Raw genomic sequence first — 22,822 nt, forward strand, 5'->3', positions numbered from 1 at the left:
GCTTATCCTAAGGCCAGTTGTCCTGTCGCTTATCATAACGTTAACTGTATTGTTGCTTATCATTAGGGAGTGTCTTATCGCTTATCATAAGGCCAAGAGTCCTCTCACTTATCATAAGACCAGTTGTCCTCTAACTTATCATAAGACCAGTTGTCCTCTAACTTATCATAAGACCAGTTGTCCTCTAACTTATCATAAGACCAGATGTCCTCTAACTTATAAAACCATATGTCCTCTAACTTATCATAAGACCAGTTGTCCTCTAACTTATCATAAGACCAGATGTCCTCTAACTTATAAAACCATATGTCCTCTAACTTATCATAAGACCAGTTGTCCTCTAACTTATCATAAGGCCAATTGTCCTCTAACTTATCATAAGACCAGTTGTCCTCTAACTTATCATAAGACCAGTTGTCCTCTAACTTATCATAAGACCAGTTGTCCTCTAACTTATCATAAGACCAGTTGTCCTTTAACTTATCATAAGACCAGTTGTCCTCTAACTTATCATAAGACCAGTTGTCCTCTAACTTATCATAAGACCAGTTGTCCTCTAACTTATCATAAGACCATATGTCCTCTAACTTATCATAAGACCAGTTGTCCTCTAACTTATCATAAGGCCAATTGTCCTCTAACTTATCATAAGACCAGTTGTCCTCTAACTTATCATAAGACCAGTTGTCCTCTAACTTATCATAAGACCAGTTGTCCTCTAACTTATCATAAGACCAGTTGTCCTCTAACTTATCATAAGACCAGTTGTCCTCTAACTTATTATAAGACCAGTTGTCCTCTCACTTATCATAAGACCAGTTGTCCTCTCACTTATCATAAGACCTGTTGTCCTCTCACTTATCATAAGTCCAACTGTCCTCTAACTTATCATAAGAACAATAGTCCTCTCACTTATCATAAAGCCATACGGACTTGCACCAATCATAGTGCATATAGGTTGACATTACTCCTTGGCTATCACCTGACTTAATTGCTTGACACACGTCATAACTGATTGGCAGCACTAATAAATCGATGACATGAACACAATGGGGGGGGGGACGGGGGACGGGGGACATAACATTTCCCCTGTCAATACCACCCAGCCCCCGCCAAAACAAAATGCAGTAGTCCACTTTCCACCCCCCCCCTCCCCGATTTAAAACTGACCTAAACCTAACATAAATCCTAACATAAAAGAAAAAAACCTAATATAAAAGGAACATGTTCTAAGGAAGAAGTGTTGGGGGGGGGGGGGGGAGGGTAATTGGCATTAGGGATAACTGAAGTTGGGGGGGGGGGGGGGGGGGGCAACGTAATGTCAAAGAAATACCCCTTGACATTACTTGAGACATGAATTAATTACCCAATCATGAGGTGGATCATAATCTTAAGGACAATACTCTTTAACAAAAAAAAAAAAAAAAAAAAAACATGCATCTTGCTGTATCTCTGAGAAACAGATCTAACCCAATTTTTAAATTTATTTTAAAATCTGTCATTGGGATTTCCCAACTACATGCAGCATTACAAAAAATAGCTCAGTTCTTTTATTTCAGCGGGAATAAAACACCAGCTCTTTTCTGCACGCATTTCCTGACTCCTCTGTTTTAAGATTTAGGTTCCCTGCTGTAGACAATGGCCAGGTTTAAGTGCCATTCATAGACCAAACAAGACTTGCCGGTTGGGACGTGTTGTTTTTGTATGGAGTGTGACACGGGGGTTGGGGTGGGCTGTCAAAAAGTTATTTCGAGTGTGTTATGATGGATGATTTTTTGTACTGACCATTAGAGTATTGGGTAGCAGGAGACTGGGGTGGGGGGGGGGGTGGAGATGAAGAGAAGGAGAGGCAGGTGGGTTGGGACTAAGCTCTAGAGTGTAAACATTTGCAAGAGTACACTGGTGTAGGCACGGTCATTGGGTGTTGTTGATGAAGATTTTGTTGTTTTGGTGTTGTTCGGTAATTAAGGTGTTAATTGTAATTAAGTGTTTGGTCAGGTTGTGTTTACTGATTTTCTAAAGGGGTTGTTAAGTACGTTGTGTAATCTGTCTGAGATATCTTTTAAAATATAACATGATATGAGTACGCTTATAGATTGTTTTAAAATATGTTGGTAAATGTGTAGTCTGTACTAGCAGATTTGGCAGAATCTATATATTATCTCTTTAGATACAATTTATAAAAACGGCAACATACCCTGTAATTAGAGGCCTATCAATATTTACTACACAAGGACCAACTACTACCTTTATCATATACTCGTAGCACTTTATATATATATATATATATATATATATATATATATATATATATATATATATATATATATATATATATATATATATATATATATACACAACATTCGATATTTATTTGGACCATGATTTGTATAATTTTAGAAAATGAGTGTGCTGAAGGCACATTTAAAAATTCACTATTTTGAATTTTTTTTCACGATTACAAATTTTGCTTGTCGTTTAATTAGTGATCTTCATACAATAACTAATCAAGGAGTAAAATGAAATACTTATTTTTTTAAGTTACTTAGACCAACGAAAACATGATACATCTTTGTGTAATGTGCAGACGCCATAATGTGGCGCAGAATTACGTAAGTTTGTGGCGTTAAAAAAAACACAATAAACTGCATAGTTATGTTCCCCTGGTTGAGTAATCTCCCTTCTCACAAGACCAGGTAGACGTAGGAAGCCAGTTGAGACAGAATTCAATGAGTAACAATATCAGACCCGGGGGGGGGGGGGGGAGAGTGGGGGGAGGGGTGCAAATTAAAACAACACCTGTCAAGTTGTTTGGAGGAGGGAGGGAGGCAGAAGAATACAATTTGGGAAGTGGGGGGGGGGGGAGGTAAATATACATCAGACGATGAACGTGAGGCTGGGGGGGGGGGAGGTCTGAAACATTCCCCAACGTGAGCAGAGTTCAATCTGTTCTACATTCCAAACACCAATTCAATTCAGGTACTCACACGAACACTCACGTACACAACCACTCACTCACACACACACTTACGCACATTCACATGCACTCATACATATAACACACATGCAACCACATACAAACGCAGACACGCACTCCTATAAACAAAAGTCCACACACATACACATACACACAGCTCACACTACGCATGAGTGACTTGCTTACATAACGATACACACCCTACCGCTTAACATTTTACTCTAGCTTAAAACCTTGCTTCATCTTTTGAAAAAAAAAAGTAAAGTGTAATATAGTATGAAGAGATGTAGTAATGTAATACAAAGTAAAATAAAGTAAATTATAATAAAATATATACATTGATAGCTTTTAATTATTTTAATTATTTAATTAATTTACAATCAAGAAAAACAAACGCGCCATCTGACCCGACAACCTGTTTGACTCCTGCTTAGTGACACGTCATCATACTGATGCGCCACAATGACTTCATCGCAACTGGTTTACAAAGGAACTAGTGTATCCAGTGACATTTCCGGTGTCACAACGCGCATTGTTTTATACCATGACGTCATAACACTCGACACTGTGCTCGTTGATAGACACGTTTTTTCTTTCGTTTTTCGTTTGATGACGTCATTTACTCGTGCATAGACGCAGGGATGAAAACAAATATATATTTAAAAAAGAAAATTTTAAAACGTATCACATTGCAAGTCCACTAATTGCGTTTTGATGGTCCATGCCAAAATAGCGCAGACGATATTAGCAGATGACATTATTGTATGTCAGGTTATATGCAACCTTATTTTAGTTCCGTTAATTGTGTTTTGATGGTCGAGGCCGAAATAAAGCAGCCGATATAAACGTATGGCATTCTTATATGTCAGACTGTATGCAGCCTTATTTTTGTTCTTTTAAAAATATATACGAATAAGGCTATCAATAGCGGTGTGAGCCATTTATGCTTTGCGATCCGTTTCCAGAAATCATCTTTGAACAATTTGGTAACGTTAATACGCTAATAGTCCAATCCTAGCCATAATTGTATTGGTAAATCTATATTAGAATCTTAACTCTAACAGATAAAAGGGACGTAATTGTAATGGTAAAATCTATCTCAGAATCTAAACCCTAACAGACAAATAAAGGATACCTAATTCTAATAGTAAATCTATCTAAGAATCTAACAGACAGAAGAGACCTAATTCTAATGGTAAATCTACCTCAAAATCTTAACTCTAACAAATAAAAAAGAGACGTGATTCTATTGGTAAATCTATCTCAGAATATTAACTATAATAGACAAACAAAGGTGACATAATTGTAATGGTAAATCTATCTTAGAATTCTAATTCTAACAGACAAACAAAGGAGAAAACAAATGGAGACGATTGTCTGTAATGAGATCTAAACATTATTGTAATAGAATATTTAAAAAAGAATATACGCCACGGCTCAGTGGTATTCGAACACTGAACGCTGGCGTGAGATACTGCTAAGTGTTATGAATGACGAGTCAATGGTGTAGTATAGGGGGGGGGGGGGGGGGTGGGCGTTGGAAATGGGAAGAGGAGCCGAACATAGAAAATACGAAAGCATGAAAACGATTTGTGGGAGGAAAAATGTGTGCGGGGGAAAATGGGGAATACGTGTTGTTTGTGGGGAGCGGAGTGTATGTGAGATGTTATGTGGATGTGAACAATGAAGGAGGAGGGTGTGGACAATAAAGAAGGAGATGTGAAAAATGACAGTGTGAGATGAAAGACGTCACCATTCACGCAGTGCCGGATACAGAGATACAAAAAAGGGGAAACAAGCCAGTGTCATGTCGATAAAAAGATCGCGTACACAAGGGGCATAACCCACGTGCTGAAATGATAATAGCCAGGGTAGGCTAAAGCGCTTGATTGCTGCCCTTTGATCTGCGTCGATAGAAGTTCAAGGTTCGCGAGGGTTGGGTCCGATTTTGGTAATTTGGCTGGACTTCCGGTCAAATTCAGAATATTCACCCCACCCCTTAATACAAGGGGAGGGGGGAGGGGGGTAAGCCTAAATAAAAAAATAAACCTAATCAATGTTAACCTCAGCCCCACCCCTGAAGCGACTGTGAACGTCAGACAAGCCCTGTTGGTCAAGCGGTCATCGAACAATGGACACGAAGGTCAGCACGCGACACTCACTCCCGTCTGCTGATTTCGGCAAACACCCCAACACCCCTTGACGTGAGTATCGAACACCCCGACACCCCTTCAAAGCGAGTATCGATATCAACAAAGCAAACACCCTCGACCAAAAGCGCGACCCTCTTAAAGTTGTTAGACCTGACGATCGACCGATACTCTAAAAAGCGGTATCGATATTCAATAGGTCAACACGACCCGCCTGGAGTAGAAATGTATAAAGAGTCCGGAGGGGAGAGGGGCACGACAAATAGAAGTAATCGAAACGCCACGGATTCATCTAAGTATCGATTCTTCATTTAACCGAGTACTAGAAGACAACAAATCACACCGCTTCTCCACTTGTTCAAACACGCAGATATTCTCAGACTCGATTCCGTATTTGTTGATCATCTCGATTACTTCTCAGCCAATCAACAATTAGCTACTATATTTTTTTTTCATATCCCGACCAATCAACATTTAGTTACGTTTTACAGAATCGAAAAAAATCTACTATAAATTTCGACCAATAGGGCTGGTAAGTAGGTCACCAACCAGTTCTACGGCTCAATAAAACTTGCATGAGCCATAGAACTGATTTGCGACGTATTTACCAGACCTATGAAATTAAATAACATTTTTGTTTTAAATTTTCGAGATTACTATGACCCGTACAAGTCTAGAATTAAAACTCAATAACCTCAGGGTCATTACACCCAAGCTTATATCGATGACGTAACACTGACTGAAATCCACGTGACCAGCCAGTTGACCTAACGTCTCGCTAGGTCCGTGATTGACCCAGCATGTAGTAAATGGCACTAAAATTTAATCAGGGCGGAGGACAATTAGGGCTCATGTCTGGGTCATATTAACACCCTGGTCATATTCTCACTGGAATGTCAAAGGTCAACGACCTACTGGGTCACTACGATTTCTAAGGTAAGTTTCACGCCAACGTGTTTTTTCTTTCTTTTTTTTGTTTTGTTTTGTTTGTATAAATAAAAAATATGTAGAATTGAAACATTTGAATAAATATTATATTTATAGAGCCGCTTATTTATAACACTCAAGGACTTCTTTACTGATGATAAAGCGGTGTTCGTATCGTGCTCAGACTCTGCGTGGAGTTTAGACCCCCTCCCCCAACACATACATATGTAACTAAGAAAATATTTCTGACATGTGCGTTTGTAAGGAGGGACTAAACAACACACTCGTTGTATTGTATAATGCCCAGAGATCCCCCTCAATAATGCTGAACTGACAAGAAACCCCCTCATTAATGCTGAACTGACCAAAGTTCCCCCACCCCCCACCCCATGCTGAACTGACTTGAAGGAATCCACACATCAGAAATAAAAACATCTTCTACAGAACGGAGACTGGAGGCACTGTTAAACCCATACTACAATAACCAGACACATGTTTACTAATATACTACAACTTTCACAGAACGAAACGAAACCAATAACTATAACAAACTATATACAGAACATCTTTGATCGGCAGATTAGAACTATCGGGGGATTGTTTATACCCCGATAATAGAATCTTCTTTTAAAAAGGGGTGTTAGGTTACTGGTAGTTAACTAAATACACACTTGGCTTGCTAATGTCAATGCTAACCCTAACCCTTGCCCCAATCTTTGTCCTACCGTACGCCTAATACTAATTTCTAACCATAAAACTAGTCAAGATTATAATAATACTAACAACCTTACACACCTATTTTCGGAAGAATCTATATTCAGACATGTAATCAACCATCCGAAATATCCAAAAGAATGGAAGATCTATTATGCTTAGGTAATTAATAAATCTAATTTCGTATGAAAACCACGACGAATAACTATTTCCAGAAAGGAATGTAATTATTAAAACACTATCGCACACACAGTAAATTTATTTAACACGTTAAATAAACTTACAAATACATAATAAACACATCCATTTATAACGAAATATCCTGATCTACAAGAATCTTTTTTCTACTTGCCTTCAATATGGGTATTGTTGCAGAAAAAAACAAACAAATAATATCAGTCCAAAATTTAACATAAACTTGTAACAGCCATTACTCGAAACCAGCCAATCAGAACGCTCCTTGTTGATACATCGACCGGTCACATGATACAACGTCACCAACACTGATTTATCAATTAATATTCCTCCCATCAGCCGATACCTAACAAACCAATTAAATCAATCAATAAGATCGAACCTACCACGCTAATCAATGCATCCAGTATTCCGAAATAGCCACAAACCTAGCGAAAATAACACCATGTTTCTGCCTGTTTCAACTTTACCCCCACGCCATGCATTTGCGTGTGTAGTTTATGAATCAGATTGAAATAACTTGTTGCGCATTATTTGAATTCGATCCAAGTTAATCCATGAATATAGAATTCCGACTTGGTGTATATTCCAACTGCGTACAAGACTCAACTCACGCGCACACACCCCTCCATAACCGTGGGTTGGGTACAGGTGTGAGGAAACTGGAGGTATGATCGCACTACCAGCATGCCAGGTAAGGAGAGGGGTGGGGATGGTAGGGTGTGGGGGTGGGGGGGGGATGAGAGTGCGGCTTTTGTTGTTGTGATTTGTTTCTTGTGGTACATCAATCGAACAAAATTAATCGATCTTAATCAAAATGTTTTAAAGTGCTCTGTCAAATAAATATTTTGATTTTAACTAGAGTTTTTATTTGGGGGGTGGGCTAGTAAGGTGGGGTGAATAATGGATGGACTAAGCGGACGGTCGGTTTATTTTTATTTTTTTGCAGTAACTCGTGTGGTTATGTTGGAATAACTGGTTTTATTGTGATGCAATTACTAATTTTGTTTCCATGCAATAAAAGATTTAGCGTTCTTGCAACAACCGGTTTCGTTTTTATGCAAAATCTGGTTTTGTTTTGATGCAAAAACTAGTTTTGTTGCTATGCAAAAACTAGTCTTGTTTCGATTCAATAATTGCTTTTGGTACGTTTTAATTAAATATAATCTCGTATTCTTATCCACACTACCCACACAATATCCAGCTTATCCCAGAGAAACTGTAAACGGCATAATGTATATGGGAGGAATGAATGACAGCGATTTAACTGCATTCCTGGTAATGTGGGAAGTGAGGGGGGAAGCGGGTAGAAGAAAATAAATACACGAACATTGGTTAGAAGCGAGGTGATGCTTACATGTGGTGGGTAGGTGTGTTGGCTCGCTGGGAGAACAGATGTTGTACTGTCGTGGAGGATTTTTGTAGATGTAGCGTGTAATATTTTCTGGTGGAGCATGTTGTATGTTGTAGTGGAACAAGTAATATTTTTAGTGGATGATGAACTATATAATGGTTAAGTAAAGTTCTCTTTCAAACCTGACGGTCTATAGGGCAAGTCAGTATGATTCACTTGTTTCTGTGACCTCCGCATATGAAGAGATAGTGTGGTCAGCACTATGCCAAGCCGCCTTTACTTTCCCTAACGTGAGTTAGGTACCCATCAAGCTGGGTGGACTCTAGTGATTTGAATCCGGATTCGAACTCAAGACTTACGGGTTAGCAGTCCAGCTCTCTACCGCTAGGCCACTCCGTCCCATTATATATTACGGTGCAATATTGTGTGGTGGATCATGTACTATTTTGGGTGGATCATGAAATACTCCACTATTTAGTGGAACTGGTGCTCTGCCAATGAGGGAAGTCCCCAGCTTTCAAGGTATCGACAGTATAGATAGACCAGCAGCAACAAAACGTCATTGTAAAATACCCCCCCCCCCCCCACAAAGTTAGATGTCTCCACTAAACAAATTGTATAGTATTCACTACAAGGATCTGTCCCTATCCACACATAGACAGATCCCAATCCAGTCTTGGATAGGTTAGTATCCATCTATGACGGATAAACTAAACATCCGATTATATTCACTATAAAAAGTGGGCAGGGGGACGGGGTGGTACGCCAAGTGTTCTTACAAAAACAACAACAGCGGAAATTACTTTTTGTAAAACCTCAGGGCTATTCGGCGCATCTGTTAATTATTAATGAGGTAATTATTAATCAAGACGTGCAGGAAGTGATGCAGTGGTGCGACAGAGTAATGATGTGTGAGTGTGTGTGTGCTTGTGTGTATGTGTGCTTGTGTGTATGTGTGTGAGTGTGTGTGTGTGCTTGTGTGTATGTGTGTGGGCTTGTGTGTATGTGTGTGTGTATGTGTGTGAGTGTTTGTGTGTATGTGTGGTGTGCTTGTGTGTGTGCGGGGTGAGGGACGAAACTAGAATTTTTATTTTAAAAATAAAAGTTCAACTATTTTAAATATCGGGAGACTTGCCAGTTTATTTTTCACGTAAGCAGGTAATGAGGTGCCACCTCCCCCCCCCCCCCCACCGCAACAGCTACAATTTTAATGTTGTTTTTATCACAGTAGGCGTTTTAAAGGCTGAGGTTTTAAATTAAGCCTAATTGGATTTTAAACTTAATTGGATGATTAAAGAAAAAATGAATGCGTGTACGAAGCCAAAAGCTAAGTTTAAACTCTAAAATTTGACTGTAGGCTATAGTTTGGATATTCAAGTTTATTCTGTGTTAACGTTTAAAGTAAGCTAGCTTACAGTCGGCTAAAGTTTACTCTGTGTTAAGGTTTACAGTACGCTAAGGTTTATAGTATGCTAAAGTTTATAGTATGCTAAAGTTTACAGTATGCTAAAGTTTACAGTATGCTAAAGTTTACACCATGCTAAAGTTTACAGTATGCTAAAGTTTACAGTATGCTCAAGTTTACAGTATGCTAAAGTTTACAGTATGCTAGCTTATAGTGTTCTAAAGTTTAATGTGTGCTTACGTTTACAGTATACTAGTTTACTGTATGCTAAGGCTGCATGTCTGTTAAAACTAACTGTAAAGCTGCCTGTCGGTAAAAATGTACTGTACATCTGCCTGTCTGATAAAGTTTACCGTAAAGCCCACAGTCTTCTAAAGTTTACCGTAAAGCTGTCTGTCTGTTAAAATTGACTGTAAAGCAGCCTGTCTGTAAAAAAATTTACTATAAAGCGGTTTGTCTGCTAAAGTTTACTGTAAAGTTCACAGTCTGTTAAAGTTTACTGTAAAGTTCAGAGTCTGCTTAAGTTTACTGTAAAGCTGTCTGTCTGCTAAAGTTTACGGTAAAGCTCACAGTATGCTTACATTTACTATAGGCTAAAGTTTAACTTGGAGAGGGACAGGTGAAGGAGAAGCAAGGTCTACTGGGCTTACATGGGCTACACGAAAGAGAGCTGCCCAAAAAAATCAGTGTACGGTACAGAAGTATAGCTGCAGCCTTTTGCTCCTCATGGTTACATCAAGGCTTGAATTAATATTTATTATTACCTGTTAATGACACCTCAGACTTATTCCCCATCCCCTCCAACGAACAATATTCAATACATTACGAATACAAGATAGAACGCGAGAACCGTGTCTTTTACTGCTAGTCATGCCAGAGGGAGTTGTGTTACATGCTTCACATCTCAGCGGACACCATGACCTATCAGCCACCCCCCTACCAACATGCCCCCCCCTCTCCATGCACACCATGACCCAGCAGTCAACCACCCCCCCCCTCCCCACACGTCCTCTCCATGCACACCATGACCCATGACCCACCCCCTCCCAACATGCCCCCCCCTCCCCTCCATGCATGACCCATCAACCAGCCACCCCCCTCCCAACATGCCCCCCTCCCCTCCATGCACACCATGACCCATCAACCCCCCCTCCTACCTACATGCCACCCCCCTCCCCTCCATGCACACCATGACCCATCAACCCCCCCTCCTACCTACATGCCACCCCCCTCCCCTCCATGCACACCATGACCCATCAACCCCCCCTCCTACCTACATGCCACCCCCCTCCCCTCCATGCACACCATGACCCATCAACCCCCCCCCCTCCTACCTACATGCCACCCCCCTCCCCTCCATGCACACCATGACCCATCAACCACCCCCTACCAACATGCCCCCCTCCCCTCCATGCACACGATGACCTGACAGTTCCAGACATACCTGCGCCTGCTGGTCAGACGCCCCAGGTACGAGAGCGTCTCTAGGCTCACGGGTTCCTGTAATCTTGTTTCCAGGTGTAAGGGGGGAGAACTCACGTTAATGGGGAGTAACTCGTGACTTGTTAAAACGTGCGGATTATCACAAAAGGTAAACAACGTAGAGGTCAATTACTTACGTAGTCGACTACGGGGGGGGGGGGGGAGATCTTGACACTAAAAGGAAAAGCACACTTGTAAGTCATCGTAAGGGATGAACCGTTTAAGGGTGGGTAGGGGTGTAGTTGTCTTTATGAGTAGGAAATGAGGAATGGGGGGGGGGGGGGTTATGGAGGGGGTTGGAGGATTAGTAGAGGGGGTTAGTGTCGAGTGTACTGTAGGGCAGTGCTCTTGGTAAATAACTCATTACTCGCCTGACGCGCTGGAAATTAAAAGTAAACCCTTTTCTTGATGGACATAGTATGCCAACCCTCCCCCTCTCTGTCAATGCTAGAATATGTTGAGTTTAAACAGAGAGACAAGAAGTCGACAATCAATTTATAAAACAGCGGAAATTAGCTTGGAGCGCTTAAACATACACAGAAGCGCCTATCTAAAAACGTAGTGAATCGGAAGAAAACCATTCGATACATTCAAAATACCAAGAAGTAGGCCTACTTTCAAATCTACGTCCTATTTAGAATAGCAATTAAAAATTAAATTTCTTGTTATTAAGTTAAACATTGGGCACTTTAAATCCAGAATTTTTTTTTCAACTTATTCTTTCTTTTACAAACTGAAACAACACAAGCAACCTCAAAGATATATGTAAAAAAAAAAACAAACAAAAAAACATCGATCCTTGAAAACATTGTTAGATCGACCCCATGAGATCAATGCCCACAATGGGAACCCCTGTTCCTGCTACATGAAGTCACAATACGGGTCGCTAACATAATTGGTGCAGATGTACCAGTCCATTGACTTTACGCTGGCCTTATAGAAGTCAGTTATTAAGTACATGAAAACCCATCTGCTGATTTCTGAGTGATGCTAGTTTACTGGACCGTGTCTTAAGCTAACAGCACCGCGTGCAATTATCTCTCTATACCAATATCTATTTCTATATTTCAATCACAATCACAATCTATGTCGATGTCCATGTCCATCCATCCATCCATCCGTCCGTCCGTCCATCCATCCATCCATCCATCCATCCATCCATCCATCCATCCATCCATCCATCCACAACACCACTAACCACTAACACACCAGTACCAATTATCGACGCAACACAACCAGTGACTCCTCAACACCACTAACCCAGAAGTCGCAGTGACTCAACAGCATCATCTACTGACTCCACCACACGAGATATGGACTTTATAGCACTCGACGGCAACGACCTCCGCATGCGCGCGGAGAACGACACCCGGTGATTATAAACCTTACAGCCCCACCTCCCAAAGACCAAGTCTCACGGCATCCGTTAGACTATATAGATTTATAATCCGATGGGTCAAGGTCAACGGTTATCTACTCGCTAATCGCTCCGGGAACCAAACCTCGGAGATTAACCGTGGTACGTTAGTCGTAACCGTCGATAAGAGCGAGGGGTTAAATTGTTGTGTGTTGGATGGGGTGGGGTGGGGGTGAGTTGATATCAGGGGTAAGATTATAAGGCGTGGTTGTTTTGATGTTAACCGCAGGATCAGCTACTGTCTGGGATTTTGTTGATCCGAAATTGTTGCGTTTTTTACCCTTTGGGTAGTTGCAGTATTGACGAGATTTTGTAAGTTTTTTGTTTAAGGTTGTGGGGACGTCGATAGCCATTTTAAAAGACGCGACAAACGCTGCGCTTGTAGAAGACGTCAGTGTTTGAGAAACCAATAGAGCAGCTTTTATAATGTTGTCGTTATTGTAGACGTCAATAGAAACACCTTTATATGCTCTTGGTTGCTCGTACACAACGCCATTGGTGCAGTTACTGCAAACTTCAATGGTGCCGCAAAAGCAGACGGCAATGAAAACGTTATTTCATATGCCAAGTTATGTTGCTTTAACTGCAGACGACTATTTTACCGCAATAGCAGACGTTAGTGTGGCCGCTATAGCAGACGTCAATGTTGCCGCTATAGCAGACAATGTTGCTGCTATAGCAGACAATGTTGCTGCTTTAGCTGATGATAATGTTGCCGCTATTGCAAACCCTAATGTTGCCGCTATAGCAGAGCCCAATGTTGCTGCTATAGCAGACGTTAATGTTGCTGCTTTAGCTGACGTTAATTTTGCTGCTATAGCAGACGGCAATGATAACACTTTATAATACGCCAATGTATGTTGCTTTAACTGCACACGTCAATTGTGCCTCTATTGCAGACACTAATGTTGCCGCTATAGCACACAATGTTACCGCTATTGCAAACTCCAATGTTGCCGCTATAGCAGACGTTAATGGCGCCACCCTTGGACGAAACACCCGGAAGCGGAAGTTTCAGGGGCCGATGGTAGATATGAGGCTTTAGATGTAGACATTAGACAGATACCTGATAATCACGTGATAACGTCATCCATGAGATATGGGAGGCGGCGTTAAGTGAGCGGGAGGGGGAAGGATGTTAGTCCAAAATAGAAACCAGCTGATATGCTATTTTTTGAGAAGTCCCATGAGTTTTTTTCCTATAGTAGAAGACGTTAGCTGGATAATTGGTAGGTTACTTTAGAACAAATTTTGACTGTGTTTTTGGACAGTCTTCTGTGTGTTGTTTTTACGGTTATAATTAGATCAAAGGGGCAACTTTACAAATGACGAACTGCAGGAAAACTAAAGGGAAAAGTTACAGGACAGCTGGATAGTTGACGGACAGCTGGACAGTTGACGGACAGCTGAACAGTTGACGGACAACTGGACAGTTGACGGACAGATGGACAGTTGACGGACAGATGGACAGTTGACGGACAACTGAACAGTTGACTGACAGCTGAACAGTTGACGGACAGCTGAACAGTTGACGGACAACTGGACAGTTGACTGACAGCTGAACAGTTGAAGGACAACTGAACAGTTGACTGACAGCTGAACAGTTGACGGACAGCTGAACAGTTGACAGACAGCTGAACAGTTGACAGACAGCTGGACAGTTGACGGACAGCTTGACAGTTGACGGACAGCTGAACAGTTGACGGACAACTGAACAGTTGACTGACAGCTGGACAGTTGACGGACAACTGAACAGTTGACGGACAGATGGACAGTTGACGGACAACTGGACAGTTGACGGACAGATGGACAGTTGACGGACAGCTGGAAAAGTAACGAATTCAAACGACTAACGTTTAGTTTGAAACAATGGATGATAGAGGAAAACCTGAGAAAGTCAGAACATTGACGGACATTCGGGCAGCTAACGAACAGAAGTACAACTGACAAGCAGACCTGTCAATGACAGCTGACGGACAGTAAGACTAGATGACAGACAGCCGGACAGCTAACCGACAGCCTGATAAAAGTTTAGCCCTTAAACGCAGAGCTCCGGATAATATTTACCTTTCATGACGTCATATCTCAGTACATTCTCCCCATGAAATCGGATACAGATTGCCAGTGGATTCGATTACCGCTGTATCCGGATATCCATAAAAATGCAGGCATAATATTATTTTAGCTTGGGAAAATGGCTTTTTGATCCGGGGTATTCGATACTGCATGGGCGTTCTAAAAAGTCCGGAATAAGTTTAAGTAGCGAGTTGCGCAGCTTGCGCCGTGACCTTTGTTGCCATGGTAATCATGGCTGTACCTTGAACCTAAATTCCATGTTTCCGGTTGACCTTAGGTATTTAGGGGCCTATCAGTTTATGCTAATGAGCAGAGCCCACGGTCTACATTTAATTACGAAGGGGTCCTCATCTTTACGATACGATGTTTTAAAAATTAATCGCGTTTTATTTCTTGTATTTTGTTTGAAACATCACCAAGGATTAGTGTGCTCAAATATAAGGTAAGTTTGGATAATTAATTATATACTTAAAATTTCAAGTCAGAGAAATGTATATTAATGATTCAAGTCTAAGGGTCGAAAAAAATTAATATCTGTTAAAAAATTATGTCTTAACCCTCCACATAGGCAGAAAAGTCGCCCTCGAGTAAGCCTTATTCTCGCGCCAAATTCCCAGTAATTATTACATAATTAAAATATCGCATCTCTTGATATCCGCTCTCTGATATTAGTATTAGTTATTCATTGTCACTTAGGCCTTGATTCTAATTATAATTTTATTAGTTTAGGCTAAGTAGCCTACATACTAAATTATTACGGTTGAATAGGTCTAGATCTAGACTCTAGACTGTACATTTATTTTATTTTTAGATCTTTACATAAAAATAGGCTATTAGATCTTGATCTAGCTAGCTGCTAGATCTACTAATTATTACATCATCAAGAATAGATTTAGAAAAATCTACTGATCTAGTAACTAGAATCTAGACTTAGTAAAAAAATTTATAAAGAATCTAGATCTAGATTTAGTATTTAGATCTAAGATTCGAGTATTCTAGATCTAGATCTAGTAAAAATTAATCTAGATCTATTAACTTTAAGAAATAGACTAGTTAATTTTGTTTAGGGCCTAGATCTAGTTACAATAGGCCCCTAATGTTCATTATTTTATTTTTGCAGAAGCTTGCATTCTATTTCATCCAAGGAGTCTAGATCTAGTCTAGATCTTGTAAAAATAGTAAGACATTGTTATTGTTAAGATTAGATTTAGACTAGTTCAGGCATAATTCTCCATCAAATAGGCCTGGCCTAGGTCTATATATATATGTATATATAATATATCTATATAACTAGGCCTATATATAATTTTTTATAAAGCCCTATGCTATGCCCTCTATTATTTCAGCAGATTATTTAGACCTCTTTACTTGGTAATTTTTTTTAAATATGAAGTTAATACTAGACTTAGAGCAAAAAAAAAATAGGCATATACATAGGGCCTACAGCTTGAGTAAATTTGTTTTCCTTGTAAATCTTATTTGCTTATAGGCAAGACTAACTCAGTGTAAGGAGGATTGCTAATGTAATCAGAAAGTTGATGGCTGAGATAAAGCGGCTGAGGAGAACAGAGGCTTGTGAGTGGATTAGGTTGGTTGAACTTGTGTACAGCCCTATCTATGTTCAATGCCTCAGGTGGAAGTACATTTAGTAAGTATGGAGGCTGAATTTATTTCTAATTTTTATATTTATTTTATATACCTTGCAATATGTTGAGCTAAATATATATTTTGTGAAATGGTCTGCTTAATTCTAATTCCATTTGCCCTTCTCTTTTCAGGTACAGTTTTCATGGAGATCCAGCTTTTATTCAAGGCTCATCTTAAAGAGAATGATGTGGCTGCTGGGACATAACTAAAATCTACATTCAACTGCTTGCAGATCTCAAGAAGCCTGGGGTTCTCGTGCAGGGCTGCAAGCACTCAGGCTGATTGGGAAGTTAATTTCTGGTCCTTTGATAAAGTTGATTTACAAGAACGCAAAGTGGCGATCAGTTGTACTCTGTTTCTTAAAGTCATGGAAGCGTTGTTGACTTCTACTGAGTCTTTCTTGGTGCGACAGCTGGAGAGGTTTCTGATGGGAAATCTGATTGGTGGCCAGTTGACTCATAAGTGGGAGCAAGGTGATCAGGGTGTGTCGCAATACAGTGGAAGGACTATTGAAAGGGTGCCAGCAACAAAACAAAAGTCAGCTCTTTACACCATAAGCTACTGGGCAGATGATTAGGATAATGCTGAGAATCTGTCATCTGGCAGAATCACTGGTTGTTGACTTGCTTTGTAGGAATCTTGTTTTTCTTACTGAATAATTGCTAATCAAGAGTTACAGAGTACTTCTTTCATTTGTAGTATACAAATTAACTTTATTTTTTTAACATTAGTGTTTTTATAAGTTGTTACTGAAAAAATGTTTGCTGTGAATTGTAAAAATTTTGAAAACTAACACTAACAATGTTTATAATTAAGTTTTGTTTTCATAATGTAAAAAAATAATTACATTTTAATTACGTAACTTATTTTTCAGGGTAATTTGAATCAGCAAGATAATCCTAGAATCAGTAGTTACGTGCTTCAAAAATGTTGGTCCAAACTAATTTAAACTATTTACTTTTTCAGTTTGATCACTCAAGTAGTAACGCTTTTTAAAAATTTATTTCTTTTCCTTTTATGTGCTAATTGAAATTGTATCTAAAGATTAATTACAATTGATACCTTAGAAAATTGTTTTAAACACTAAAGTAATCCAAGAAATTTGTTGTCACTAATTTTTTTTTCCCAGCATACACTCAAGGCATGGGTGTTTATTCCTTGATAATTAATACTATTTTTCTTCTTGAAAGGGATCGTAATGAGACGAGGCTGATTTCTTGTACTGTAGATTTGTTTCTTCACACTAATTATGATTATGTAACTGTTTTACATTACTATGTTGATTGTAGATTATACAAAGGCTAAATTTAGGTTGTCGCTATGTAATTTATTTCTTTGCTCTGATAAACATATTTTTAAATTATTGCAAAAAAAAAGTTTTTTACTTTGCCATTCTCGTAAATGTTTCTATTTTATTAGACAAAATCAAAATTCATGTGGTGATCTGATAACTGTATTTTAATAATTTATATTTCTTTTAGCAAACATTGAAATGTCTGTATTGTCAGTATTGTTACATTGAATTATTTACTAGTAATAAATAAATACTGGTACACACTTTGACAGCTGTTTCCTTTTTATTTTATAATTTTATTATGGCCTACTGATATAGACACTGATATCAAGTACAAAGGGGGGGGGGGGGGGTCTGAGAAAGTAACGTCAAGGCAACCAGTTGCAACTTTCATTTATCATGTAGTGTGTGTATGTAGGTCTACTCTACTTCATCTACCCAAGTAATATCGTTCATTACAATAAGAACGTGTGCAGTAATAAAATATGTGCTTGTGCATTTCTATAATATAATAATAGTAGTGTAGTAACAGTATTAAATATTAATAATTCGTTTTACAATAACTAGATCTAGTTTTATTTTAAACCTACATTAATTTTTTTTTTGTACATGGAGCAATAAGTCAATATGTTATGAGGCTGACAATGGCATGTAATTACTCATTCAAATCACATCCAGTCCAGTATAACTTAGGCTTTAAGTAGTTTAAGCTTGATTATAATTTTTTAGTTTTTCAAAAAATGCGAATCCCGGATGATGCAATAAAATTATAATTTTTTAATTTTTCGAAAAATGCGAATCCGTGATGATGCAATGAAAAAACCATCGGTGCCAACTTTTTTGTTTATGTAACATTGACTTGAATGACGAAGGTCTAAGCTGTTTTAGCCACGCCCACAAATTTTTAAAAGGCCATATCTTAGCTCCTAATTAAGCTAGAGACACAAAATTGGTATCAATGTGTAGGGAAAAAAATACTGTTTTTTTGTGGTATAATTTTATTTGAAATTAGTGGAGTTTAAAAATTACGAGCAACAGCCTAGTTTAAGTAATCGATCTGCGAATACAAAGTCTGGCGTTTAATGGGAATCCGTTAGTAATCGCCACATTAAATATCGCATCGTCAAAATCGACGCGGGTCAAAAGGGGTGACCACAAAGAGCGGAGGTTTTTATGCCCCAGCGAGGATTTTCAATTTTTTTTTTTTAAAAACAAGATTTAAATTGAGGCGTGTCAACAAAACGCCATTTCAAAGCGATCTTTCGATTCTTAAAGTGTAGCGGTGTAATAGCGGATCCTGTATAATGTGGTAAAATCAAACAAACAATTATAAACGACGGACATCATTTGCATTTGCACTGTATAAAAGCCCATATCAAAGATTCTACAAGATAATTTATAAATAACGTAAGTAGTTTCGAAAATATATAATTATATAAGTCTAAGACCGAAGTATTTCTTTCTTTACGAACATCACCGGCTCAGGAGGTGTCTTCCCATAAGCAGTGGCGTAGCGAGGTCCGGTGTCACCCGGTGCGGCACTTAATGGTGTCACCCCCCCCCCCCCCCCAGAGGCGTAGCAACCCTTCCTGGGGACAAACTTTCAAGTTTTCGATTTGCAACCCCCCCCCCCCTCAAGTTTTCGATTAGCATCCCCCCCGTCAAACTTTCGATTTGCACCCCCCTCAAGTTTTTCTCTATATATTTTGCTATTTTTTGCCTTGGTGTCACCCCCCCCCCCCTAAATGGTGTCACCCGGTGCGGTCCGCACCCCCCGCCCCCCCCCCCCCTCGCTACGCCCCTGCCCATAAGCCAGACAGGCCTCAACATGGCAGACTCCGACCAACTGGCTTGGATATCGGTTTCATTGCAATGTTTCAGTCGCTTCTGTCTTAGTTCGAAGTATTAACGTGATAGAAAAACTAATCAGGTATAGTCTACATATTGGTTCACAAGAAAAAAACAAACAACGAATTAGACAGCGGTGAAATTATCCATCTTAAGATTGGAGTCGCCTGTATTTAAAAATAAACATGACAGATTTAACAGTGTTGTCTGGGTAAGATGGTAGTGTTAGCAACCACCACTCCCGTCCCATCCTAACTACACCAAATCCCCCGTCCCAGCTTTGCCACGCCCCTGGAATATCAAGTTAAAGACACAGAGGTCAGAATTTTCCCGGGTTACATTTCTATCCCGGGTCTCGATCCAGCGTCTGTCGGTGTTGGCTTGAAACCGGGTGTCGGATGCCTAAACGTCTTTGCCACCTGCGCACATTCTCCAGACCCGTCTGCGGCAATTAAACGACTAAACAGGGAGTTAAAAGACTTCTAACAATTACGTCATTATCGTCTGAAATTTTAGTCAAATGAGGGTGTGTGGAGCAGGGTTTCTTTCAGGCATCACTTCGCCCCCCCCCCTCTCCACCCCTAATAGAATTTATATAGAACATATACTTTTACAAGGGTCTTCCCCCCTCCCCCGGAGAAAACAGTCTGAAAGATACACTAGTGTGGGGTGGTAGTTATTCATTGTTCCAATAGTACCGCCGACAAAACACAGCGGACAGTAAAGCTTGGGGTTTTATTCAACACGATTTGCTAACATATCTATGTACTCTATCACCCCCTACCTCCGCCTCTCACCCCCTTCCCAGGTTCCCCCGACCTCACCACCTGACGTGTGTGACGTGTTAGAAAAAACATGGCGGCAGCCGTCTGCTAACAAGTTGCACTCGCAGAAGGCGGATACACAATTTCTTTTCATCAACGGTTCTACAAATGTTTAACCGTGTACCCCTCGATACTCACCCAACCTTTTTAAAATAGTCCAGTCAAATTTCTGCTTTACATACTAGTACATTTTTATAAATCAATTAACGTAATTATATTTTTGCGTTGACAATTATTAGAATACACCTGCAGTTTTAACTGAATCGGGGTCGTGGAGGATTCTAGTGAGAACCCCCGCGAGACATTAAGGTGTGAAACACTTGCTAGATCCAAGTCCAGCATACCTGTACGGAGATCTACACCCAACACCGCGACCTGCCCGGAACGACAGGTAAGAACAACACGTCTGCCGTCAGGTCACCGTGTCGGAAATGACTAGCACTTGTTCCGCATATGTCTCGGGGCAACGTCCCACTTTTGGTTTCATCTAACGCTGGGTCGGGTCGGACCGCATAACCCGGGTACGAACAGGTCCGTGCTAAAAATAGACCATAAGCTTCACTACTCAATAGTTACACAAAAGACTATAAACCCATCCAATATTGTGATACAAATAATATCTAAACCATTTCACTCTAAAAATATATAATAAAACACACAATATTTAACTGAAAATATATAATAGAACACCTAATATTTAGCTGAAAATATATAATAAAGCATCCACTATTTAGCTGAAAATATATAATAAAGCATCCAATATTTAGCTGAAAATATATAATAAAGCAACCAATATTTAGCTGAAAATATATAACAAAACATCCAATATTTAGCTGAAAATATACCCTAAACCCTTCTACTCTTTGTATACCACAAAAAAGCTAAGACTAGACCACACATCGCATAAACCTTGCCACCCACTTCAAACACAGCAAAACATCTGCAACTCATATTGCTGGACTAAACTAAATATAGAACACAACGATTAGCTTTACCTGTGAAAAAAACAACATTAACATTCATATGTATTTTCATCAATAATATAATACTTAATTAAAAAAAAACGTAACCGGCAAGGAAACTTTAATCTGTTAAACAGGTACTGAATTAAGAAAGAAGAAGAAGTTTGTAGTGATGTGTAAAGTGACGGCTGTCCGTGCAAGACCAATGTCCGGCTGTCCAATCTAGTCACAAGTCAAGGCTGACGACATCGTTACCAGCTGACAATACCTAAACAGTACCCCACAATCACACTAAGAGAAGAGTACTTTAACTCATTACATCGTTCTATAGGCTCATGTAGATTAATATCGTAGTAGAACAACACACGATTGTTCCATATTTTAAAAACATGATTCCACGTGATTATTTTGTTCCTTGTAAAACAAACCCAGCTGGCCAAACCAGATTTTAAGCTCCCAAAGTCATATCTTAAGCTCCCAAAGTCATAATCTTAAGCTCTCGTGAACACACTACTACAACTGATTATTTTTTTTATTGGAGCGTATTCTAAAGCCCAAGGACAAAGCGAGCCATAAAGAAGCGACGGAGATATAATCTCGAACACCGCGATATAATCGTTAACACTGCCCCGTAATCTCCGACATCGTCATATAATCTCGAACACAAGTCGTACATCAGAAACCGGAAGTCGATGCTTAAGAGAATGCGCGCGAACATGGCTTGCACTTTTCGGTCACGCCAAGTGACCTGACCTTTGAACCCTGACCTGTTCGTGAAATGGAATCAGAATAAACCATAATGAAAGAATAGCCTTGGTTTAAAATAGATAGTAGAGGTGGCCGATGGGTACTTCCTTATTGATTAGCCGGACCCAATATTCGTATAGCTGGTTTCAGCAATACTAAACGTTACTGTGGTTAGCATAAACGATTTGGCATGAAGTTAGGGTTAATATAGTGATTTGAGGAAAAAAGATAATGAAGGGTATAGCTAATTGAAAAATTGTCGTGTTGATGAATTTAACCAGTGCAGCTGTTAATGCAAAATGCTACTATTAACCAAATAGCCATTAATTGTCTTCAGTAAGCCAGTACAATACTTTGGACTAGAAATTATTCTAGACCAATACCTAATCATGTTCAGGACCTAATGAGGAATTAACTTGGTCATTTATTGTCGATTGCGCCATCAAAAGCATATGTCATACATTTTCTTATTTGAAAGTAGATTGTATATAATCTGAATGCAATCTGCACATTATGTTTCAACAGGTAGATTCTGATATAAAATATATCTGAGTGTCACTTGGTATGCATTATGTAACCATGCATGTAAGCTATTACCATATGTAATTATATCTGCAAATCCACCTTTGTGCAACCTGTGATCAATAAGCCTAGACTGCTGGGATAGGGTTAGGATTATGGCTAATCGTTAAGCTGAAAGGGTTGGCGATTCTTCTCGAGGAATGACGTCCCCTGGCGAGTGTGTTAACTGGGTGGGCCGGGCTCGCGTAGGGTGGCACTCGGTGCCAGAGTGCACTCGGTCA

General features: G+C 39.6%; 1 protein-coding gene and 1 long non-coding RNA gene across 3 annotated transcripts in view; one reads left to right on the forward strand and one right to left on the reverse strand.

Moving 5' to 3' along the window:
• LOC131941631 (mucin-2) overlaps positions 1-22,822 on the reverse strand; it is a 154,959-nt gene that overhangs the window by 18,208 nt on the left and 113,929 nt on the right. The gene's annotated exons all lie outside the window — the stretch shown is intronic.
• On the forward strand, positions 14,890-17,904 carry LOC131941735 (uncharacterized). 2 transcript variants are annotated; one of them, XR_009386674.1, is made up of 4 exons: positions 14,890-15,139; positions 15,818-15,875; positions 16,187-16,345; positions 16,476-17,904. It is a non-coding gene; the product is annotated as an uncharacterized LOC131941735 (long non-coding RNA). The 2 variants fall into 2 exon arrangements; XR_009386672.1 differs by lacking the exon at positions 14,890-15,139 and having other exon boundaries at positions 15,572-15,875.

The sequence above is a fragment of the Physella acuta genome, unplaced genomic scaffold, assembly GCF_028476545.2.
Source record: "Physella acuta isolate Inbredline_101_S28 unplaced genomic scaffold, ASM2847654v3 ptg000030l, whole genome shotgun sequence".
In the NCBI taxonomy this organism is placed as follows: domain Eukaryota; kingdom Metazoa; phylum Mollusca; class Gastropoda; family Physidae; genus Physella; species Physella acuta.